At 46.7% G+C, this 10,131-nt stretch overlaps 1 protein-coding gene across 1 annotated transcript in view; it reads right to left on the reverse strand.

The window, feature by feature from the left end:
- The window catches only part of LOC112072946 (uncharacterized), a 71,319-nt gene that overhangs the window by 11,523 nt on the left and 49,665 nt on the right, over positions 1–10,131 (reverse strand). The window lies entirely within an intron of this gene.

Below are 10,131 nucleotides of genomic sequence, written 5' to 3' on the forward strand. Positions count from 1 at the left end.
GTTTAAGACCACCACTCACCATCTCTTCTCATGGTATCACTGGAGGAGACTTTTTCTCTCTGAGAACTGGAGGTTTATTCTTTTACCATTCTGCACATGGCAGTTAGAGTGAGAATTGTCATGGTGAAATGTCTGTCTGTCTGTCTGTCTGTCTGTCTGTCTGTCTGGCTGTCTGTCTGTCTGGTCTGTCTGTCTGTCTGTCTGTCTGTCTATGTCTGTCTGTCTGTCTGTCTGTCTGTCTGTCTGTTCTGCTGCCTGCCTGCTGCCTGCCTGCCTGCCTGCCTGCCTGCTGCCGGCCTGTCTGTCTGTCTGTCTGTCTGTCTTGTCTGTCTGTCGTCTGTCTTGTCTGTCTGTCTGTCTGTCGTCGTCTGCCTGCCGGCCTGCCTTTGCCTGCCTGCCTGCCTGCCTTGCCTGCCTGCCTGCTGGGCCTGCCTGCCTGCCTGCCTGCCTGTCGTTGTCGTCTGTCTGTCTGTCTGTCTGTCTGTCTGTCTTCAAGACTGGCAGGATTTCTCCTCTACAGTTGTGAGAGGATGTGAATCTTTATAGGTGTTGGAACAGTCCCTTCAATTCACGATCTAAGTTCCAACCATTTGTGTCTCATGATCATAATGTGACTCACCCCTGGATTCGGTCTTACTTAGCAACATTTGAATTTCTGTTTTTTTAACGTTGGATAAAAGTAGAGACTCAGGCCTACAAAATGTATTCATACACTGCAATTGAGGAACAATGGGGAAAGAAGTTGCTTTGAAGTTGATCAACTTGTAAACTCACTTTGAGAAAACTTGTCCTTCAATTATTGGTATACTATTGGAGACCCTTCTTTGTTCTTTCACCATTCAGCAGTGATCACACCCTCTTAAGCCTCAGCCCCACCCATCTCTTTAAGGGTTGATTCCAACTGTTCTGTACTAACTTGCCAGCTGCTTCCAGACTCTAAGAGAGAAACAGCTCACTGAACATAACTCGGCCCTAGCAGAAAGCTGGTTAGGCTGTATACAGTATGTTGTCCAGAAGCGTTTGGTGACTGCAACTGTTCTGTTCGAGATTGTCCGTCCGTAAATTTAGGAGCATTTCCGTTCAGGCTCTGGGCCAATAGTAGTTGTTGATTCCAAAAGCTCGACCTCACAAACTACAGTCAAGCATCCAAGCTAACTGGCGAAACATTGTCTTTCTTACTTCCCAGACACACAAATGTAGAAACACCCCACTCTGAACCATTTTGACTCCCCTAAGCAGAGCTGGTTAGCTGTTGTCATGTTAATCCAGACGTTTGGTGACTGTAAAACTGTGCTGCTACCGGCAACAATTGAAATTGCGCTTGTTTGCCGAGTTTACTGACACCGATATATTCACCACGGCTTTGAGCTTAAAAAATGTATCAGTTATTCTGCGCTCTGACACTAAGACGGAGAGTCTTTGTTTAAGAAACGTAGAGTAGATAGCTAGACCCCAGCCAGCTAGCGTTAGCTAGCTAACAGACATTTGAAATGAAACCACTTGTCTGTCAAAATTAGAAAAGATGTAATATCTGAAAATTAGCTAGTAGACTTATCTTACCCCAGTATACATCATGGTTGACGCGTCTCCTCCTGATGCCATGCACACGATGTTAATCCAGACTTGGGTTTCTCCAAATCTCCTCAGCTCCTCAAATCCACTGATTTCAAAACTCGGTCCTCCGAAAGTGGAGCGCCACACGTAGCAGTCTACTACGTTGATGGTGTTTAAAAAAAGCCACATTAAGAAAGATTACCTAACACATACGACCACTCATATTATAACAGGATTACCACACATACTGACCTGCTCATATTATAGACAGCATTACCTAACAATTACTGACCAGCTCATATGGTATAGACAGGATACCTCCACATTACTTGACCAGCTCATATTATAGACAGGATACCTTACACATACGACCTGCTCATTAATTATAGACAGGATTACCTACACATACTGACCAGCTCATATTATAGACAGGATTACCTACACATAAACTGACCCTGCTCCCATATTATGACAGGATTACCTACACATACTGAACCTCGGATCAATTATAGACAGGATACCTACACATTACTGACCAGCTCATATTATAGACAGATTACCTACACATACTGACCCAGCTCCAATATAGGACAGGAATTACCGACACATACTGACCTCTCATTATTTATAGACAGGATTACCTACACATACTGACCTGCTCATATCTATAGACAGGAATTACCTACACTTTACGGACAGCTATATTATAGACAGGATTCCCTACACATACTGACCAGCTCATATTATAGACAGGATAACCTACACATTACTGACCCAGCTCTATTATAGACAGGATTACCTACACATTACTGACCACTCATATTATAGGACAGATTACCATACACAGACTGACCAGCTCATATTATAGACATGATTACCTTACATTACGACCAGCTCATATTATAGACAGGTTACCTACACATACTGACCAAGTATTTATAGACAGGATACTACCACATATGACCAGCTCATATTAAGACAGGATACCTACACATACTGACCAGCTCCTTATTATAGAAGTACAACACGAAGCTCATTATGCATACCTACCACATACTGACCAGCTCCATTATTTAGACAGGATACCTACACATACTGACCAACTCAATTATTATAGACAGGATTACCTACACTACGACCACTCAATAACACAGTTCTCTCTGACCATATTATACAGATTCCTACACATACTGACCAGCTCAATTATAGGACAGGATTACCTACACATTACTGACCAGCTCATATTATAGACGGATTTACCTTACACATTACTGACCAGCTCATATATAGGACAGATACCTACACATACTGACCAGCTCATGATTATAGACAGGATTAGCCTACACATACTGACCAGCCATTTATAGCAGGATTACCTACACATACTGACCAAGCTCATATTTATAGCGTGCTACTGTAACATGCAGACCAATCCCAACTCATCTCTTGGCATGTCCAGCCCACCCATGGCTAACGAAAAGGTTGCTGACTTTTTCTGTGGCTAACCAACTAGGCTCTAATTTAACAATTTTATTGTATTTACAGATGGCATACAAGGTTGTTATTATGGCACATGAAAGTTCACATGTTTAAAAAAAAATATTTAAAACCTTTATTAACCAGGTAGGCAAGTTGAGAACAAGTTCTCATTTACAATTGCGACCTGGCAAGTTTAAAGCAAAGCAGTGTCGAACATACAAACAACACAGAGTTACACATGGAAGAAAAACAAACATAGTTCAATAATACGTAGGAAAATAAGTCTATATACAATGTGAAGCAAATAAGGTGAGATAAGGGAGGTGAAGACGTTGTTCCAGAAGGCATTTCTGTCCCCAAAAAGTATCCATTCAAACGTCTCTCCTGTGAAGAGTGACGTCTCCGGTGACATACGCGCTAGTCTCCTGAAACCATCCCATGTGTGTGTAGCAGTACGTTCAGAATGGGTGTGTGTGTGTGTGTGTGTATTGTCGCCACCACTCTGCACAACCAAGCACCCCAGAGCAGGATAGAGTGTGAGTGGGTGAGAGTATGCAGAGAGGAAGAAGTGAGAGAGTTTGTGCAGCAGAGGTCTGGTCAGTATGTGTAGGTAATCCTGTCTATAATATGAGCTGGTCAGTATGTGTAGGTAATGCTGTCTATAATATGAGCAGGTCAGTATGTGTAGGTAATCCTGTCTATAATATGAGCTGGTCAGTATGTGTAGGTAATCCTTTCTAATGTGGCTTTTTTTAACAACATCACGTAGTAGAACTGCATACGTGTGGCGCTCCACTTTCTGGAGGACCGAGTTTTGAAATCAGTGGAATTTGAGGAGCTGAGGAGATGGAGAAAACACCAGTCTGGATTACATCGTGTGCATGGCATCAGGCAGGAGACGCGTCCAACCATGATGTATACTGGTAAGATAGTCTAGCTAGCTACATTTTCAGATATTACATCTTTCTAATTTTGACAGAAAGTGGTTTCATTTCAAATGTACTGTTAGCTAGCTAACGCTAGCTGGCTGGGTCTAGCTATCTAGCTACATTTCTTAACAAAAGACTCTCGTCTTAGTGTGCCAGAGCGCAGAATAACTGATACATTTTTTAACGCTCAACACCCGTTGAATATGTCCGGTGTCAGTAAACGTCGGCAACAAAGCGCAATTCAATTGTTGCCAGCAGCACAGTTACAGTCACCAACGCTCTGGATAACATGACAACAGCCTAACCAGCTCTGCTAGGGGGAGTAAAATGGTCAGAGTGGGGTGTTCTCACATTGTGTGTCTGGAAGTAGAAAGCCAATGTTAGCCAGTTAGCTTGGATGCTTGACTGTAGTTGTGAGGTCAGAGCTTTTGGAACAACACTACTTATTGGCCAGAGCTCTGAACGTGAAATGCTCTAAATTTACGGACGGACAATCTGACAGAACAGTTGCAGTCACCAACGCTCTGGACAACATACTGTAACAGCCTAACCAGCTCTGCTAGGGCGAGTTATGTTCAGTGAGCTGTTCTCTCTTAGATGTCTGGAAGCAGCTGGCAAGTTAGTACAGAACAGTTGGATCAACCCTTAAAGAGATGGGTGGGGCTGAGGCTTAAGAGGGTGTGAACAATGCTGAATGGGTGAAAACAAAGAAGGGCTCTCCAATAGTAGTACCAATACATTGAAAGACAGTTTTCTCAAAAGTGAGTTTACAAGTTGATCAACTTTCAAAGCAACATTCTTTCCCCATTGTTCCTCAAATGCAGTGTATGATATACCATTTTGTAGCTCTGAGTCTCTACTTTTATCCAACGTTAAAAAAAACAGAAATTCAAATGTTGCTACATAAGACCGAATCCAGGTGGTGAGTCACATATGATCATTGAGACACAAATGGTTGGACTTAGATCGTGACTTGAAGGAGACCTGTTCCAACACCTATAAAGATTCCACATCCTCTCACACTGTAGAGGAGATCCTGCCAGTCTTGACAGACAGACAGACAGACAGACAGACAGACAGACAGGCAGCAGGCAGGCAGCAGAGCAGGCAGGCAGGCAGGGCAGCAGCAGGCAGGCAGGCAGCAGCAGGAGCAAGACAGAGACAAGACAGACAGACAGACAGACAACAGACAGACAGACAGACAGACAGACAGACAGACAGACAGACAGACAGACAGACAGACAGACAGACAGACAGACAGACAGACAGACAGACAGACAGACATTTCACCATGACCAATTCTCACTCTACTGCCATGTGCAGAATGTAAAGAATAAAACTCCAGTTCTCAAGAGAGAAAAGTTCCTCCAGTATAATGAGAAGAGATGGTGAGTGGTGGTCTTAAAGAAGCAGTAAGGGGGTAATGATCTGAGACGGTGAGTGGTGGAGTCTTAAAGAAGCAGTAAGGGGGAGAGTGATGATCTTGTTTTCCACGAGACACACTCCCATTGTGAAACAGCTGCTGCTTGGAGATGAGAGAGAGGGGAGAGTGAGGACAGATAATAGGGAGAGAGAGGACAGAGAGTGGAGAGAGAGAGAGGGGATGCCACAGTGTGTGTCATCCACGGACGCTGCCTCGCACCACGCTAAGCCCCTGATTCAATTAAGCAGAAACAATGGCTAATAACGATCATGGGTTTCCAAACAGGCTGTGTCAAATGTTGCATGCCAATCTGGGCTTTACAAGCACACACACACACATGAATACACTTACAGACACAAGTGAATAAACACATACAGTACACATACACACACACAGCAAAGATACAGAGGAAGTTACAGAAGTCCCTGTGGTCTCAACCCAGATGTGTTGCCAAGGATACATGATACATTGACCAATCACTGTCCAGACTGACAGGACCATCCTGTTATCCAAAGCAGGTGATTTACCAAACATGTTCTTCTCACACAGCTAGCTTCCTCTATTGTGACAGATCAAACCAATCACAGCACAGTCATTTGCTCTCTCCAAGCATTGAACATGAGGGAGAATGCACTAAATTGGATGCCTGTGTGTTTGTGTGTAAATCACACCAAATAACTATGAATGCATTTCACCACTGTTGGGTTTTCATTGTTATCCGACCTCATTTATGAGATTAAAATTAAAGCTCAGAATTCTTACTCCGTATTGTTTTAGTTGTAGGAGGGAGAGAGGAAGAGGAAGGAGACAGACAGAGAGAGGGCGAAAATAATATTGATTTTCATTCATTTGGCAACATGGCATTAACTTGTTATTATAAGCTTTGGTTTGTGTGGTGATTTTTTGACTTTGTTGACAAAGAGAGAGAGAGATTTGCCGAGCTGCCGAACCAAATTGTATTTACTGTTGACTAAAGGGGGGCCGTCTCCTGCTTGAGAGATGTTTTCCAACAACACAATAAAAGATCAAGGTGCTAAACTGAAGAGGAAGTGGCGTAGGGGAGGAGAAAAGAGGTCTATAGGATCTTCTAATGAGGTGCTGACATTGGTTTTTACTGCGGGACGTCATTTAGTCTGTCATTAAGCCATTATCCAGCGTAAAGAAGTCTGATGTCCTGTAAGAGTCCTGCTAGGGTCTGGAAGCCCTTCCTCTCTCCCTCTCTATTAGTGGAAGCGTGCCGCGTCGGGCTGGCCCCATGCCTGTGTTTGGTTTGGCCCGCGTTCACACATCTTTGGCAGGAGGGCTGTTGGATGGCTTACAAAGGGAGAGAGCTAGGGAAAGAGGGAGAGAGGGGGCAAGGGAAAGAGGGAGAGAGGAACGTAGAGAGAGAAAGGGAGGGAGGGGAGAGAGGGGGAAAGGAGGAGGGATGGATTGTGTGTATTGCCAAAGCTTCAAAACTTCTCCAGAAAAATTATGGAACAAAAAAGATCTCAGACCTTTAATTGTCCATCCATTGAATAACAAAGTGATGGAAGTATACAAACTCCATAATTCTTAATTATTCTCAGACTATAATATGTTTTATTAATTTCATAAATATTAAATAATATTTGTTTAATATTAAATATGGGCAGAAATTCCCTAGATCTGAAATAAAATAGTATATCTTTCATTAAAATTTCATAAACCCTGGAGGGGGGACAAAATATAACTGAACCTCAATGTATACACTGTTGCATAGAAAAACTCAAAAGTATATTCCACGGGGGAATATTTTGTGTGTGTGTGTTTGTGTGTATATGCAATGTGTGTAAATTAAACTTCACATATAACTACCTACATAACTATTCTGATTTTAAACACACTCTCACCGTCTCTCTCACTCTCACACACACACACACACACACACACACACACAAACATAGGCTAAGACTAAATCTAGGTTTGTGACACAGTGTAACCTGGGTCTGTTTCCCTCCTCTGAGACTGGTGGTGGGCAGGAGACAGAGACAGGTGATGGGCAGGAGACAGAGACAGGTGATGGGCAGGAGACAGAGACTGGTGATGGGCAGGAGACAGAGACAGGTGATGGGCAGGAGACAGAGATAGAGACAGAGACAGGTGATGGGCAGGAGACAAGGACAGAGACAGAGACTGGTGATGGGCAGGAGACAGGGATAGAGACAGAGACTGGTGATGGGCAGGAGACAGAGATAGAGACAGAAACTGGTGATGGGCAGGAGACAGAGATAGAGACAGAGACTGGTGATGGGCAGGAGACAGAGATAGAGACAGAGACTGGTGGTGGGCAGGAGACAGAGACAAGAGACAGAGACTGGTGATGGGCAGGAGACAGAGACAAGAGACAGACATACGGTGCGGCGGGGAAGCAGGCAGCGCTGTTTCCTCTCACCAGCCACCCACCCATCTTCTTGCCGCCTGGCCTGGTTAGAACAGAACAGGACAAAGCTGTACAATTGCATTCATCAATAGCAGGATGCAGGGCTGGAGCTGAGTCTCTGTCACCTGCCCCCACCAGTCTCTGTCCTGTCACCTGCCCACACCAGTCTTCTGTCCCTCCCCCACCACCAGTCTCTGTCTCTGTCACCTCCCACCACCAGGTCTCTGTCTCTGTCTCTGCCACCACCAGTCTCTGTCTCTGTCCTCCCCACCACCAGTCTCTGTCTCTGTCACCCTGCCCACCACAGTCTCTGTCTCTGTACCTCCCCACGCACCAGTCTCTGTCTCTGTCACCTGCCCACCACCAGTCTCTGTCTCTTGTCACCTGCCCACCACCAGTCTTGTCTCTGTCACCTCCCCACCACCAGTCTCTGTCTCTGTCACCTGCCACCACCAGTCTCTGTCTCTGTCACCTGCCCACCCAGTCTCTGTCACCTCCCCACCACCAGTTCTGTCTCTGTCACCTGCCCACCCCAGTCTCTGTCTCTGTCACCTGCACCACCACCAGTCTCTGTCACCTCCCACCACCAGTTTCTGTCTCTTGTCTCTGTCTCCTGCCCACCACCAGTTCTGTCTCTTGTTTCTGTCTCCTGCCCACCACCAGTCTCTGTCTCTTGTCTCTGTCTCCTGCCCACCACCAGTCTCTGTCCCTCCCCACCACCAGTCTCTGTCTCTTGTCTCTGTCACCTGCCCACCACCAGTCTCTGTCTCTTGTCTTGTCTCCTGCCCACCACAAGTTTCTGTCTCTTGTCTCTGTCACCTGCCCACCACCAGTCTCTGTCTCTTGTCTCTGTCTCCTGCCCACCACCAGTTCTGTCACCTCCCCACCACCAGTCTCTGTCTCTTGTCTCTGTCTCCTGCCCACCACCAGTCTCTGTCTCTTGTCTCCTGTCTCCTGCCCACCACCAGTTTCCTGGTCTCTTGTCTCTGTCTCGCTGCCACCTACCAGTCTGCTCTGTCTCTTCTGCCCACCACCAGTCTTGTCTCTTGTCTCTGTCTCCTGCCCACCACCAGTCTCTGTCTCTTGTTCTCTGTCTCCTGCCCACCACCAGTTTCTGTCTCTTGTCTCTGTCTCCTGCCCACCACCAGTCGTCTGTCTCTTGTCTCTGTCTCCTGCCCACCACCAGTCTCTGTCTCTTGTCTCTGTCTCCTGCCCACCACCAGTCTCTGTCTCTTGTCTCTGTCTCCTTGCCCACCACCAGTTTTCTGTCTCTTGTCTCTGTCTGCCTGCCCACCACCAGTCTCTGTCTCTTGTCTCTGTCTCCCTGCCCACCACCAGTTTCTGTCTCTTGTCTCTGTCTCCTGCCCACCACCAGTCTCTGTCCTCTTGTCTCTGTCTCCTGCCCACCTACCAGTCTCTGTCTCTGTTCTCTGTCTCCTGCCCACCACCAGTCTCTGTCTCTTGTCTCTGTCTCCTGCCACCACCAGTTCTGTCTCTTGTCTCTGTCTCCTGCCCCACCCACCAGTTTCTGTCTCTTGTCTCTGTCTCCTGCCCACCAACCAGTCTCTGTCTCTTGTCTCTGTCTCCTGCCCACGCACCATCTCTGTCTCTTGTCTCTGTCTCCTTGCCCACCACCAGTTTCTGTCTCTGTCTCTGTCTCCTGCCCACCACCAGTCTCTGTCTCTTGTCCTCTGTCTCCTGCCCACCACCAGTTTCTGTTCTCTTGTCTCTGTCTCCTGCCCACCACCAGTCTCTGTCTCTTGTCTCTGTCTCCTGCCCACCACCAGTTCTCTGTCTCTTGTCTCTGTCTCCTGCCCACCACCAGTCTCTGTCTCTTGTCTCTGTCTCCTGCCCACCACCAGTTTCTGTCTCTTGTCTCTGTCTCCTGCCCACCACCAGTCTCTGTCTCTTGTCTCTGTCTCCTGCCCACCACCAGTCTCTGTCTCTTGTCTCTGTCCTCCTGCCCACCACCAGTTTCTGTCTCTTGTCTCTGTCTCCTGCCCACCACCAGTCCTCTGTTCTCTTGTCTCTGTTCTCCTGCCCACCACCAGTTTCTGTCTCTTGTTCTCTGTCTCCTGCCCACCACCAGTCTCTGTCTCCTGCCCACCAACCAGTTTCTGTCTCTTGTCTCTGTCTCCTGCCCACCACCAGTCTCTGTCTCTTGTCTCTGTCTCCTGCCCACCACCCAGTTTCTGTCTCTTGTCTCTGTCTCTGCCCACCACCAGTCTCTGTCTCTTGTCTCTGTCTCCTGCCCACCACCAGTCTCTGTCTCTTGTCTCTGTCTCTCTGCCCACCACCAGTTTCTGTCTCTTGTCTCTGTCTCCCTGCCCACCACAGTCTCTGTC

Source organism: Salvelinus sp. IW2-2015, unplaced genomic scaffold (assembly GCF_002910315.2).
Source record: "Salvelinus sp. IW2-2015 unplaced genomic scaffold, ASM291031v2 Un_scaffold2098, whole genome shotgun sequence".
NCBI classification, from domain to species: Eukaryota; Metazoa; Chordata; class Actinopteri; order Salmoniformes; family Salmonidae; genus Salvelinus; species Salvelinus sp. IW2-2015.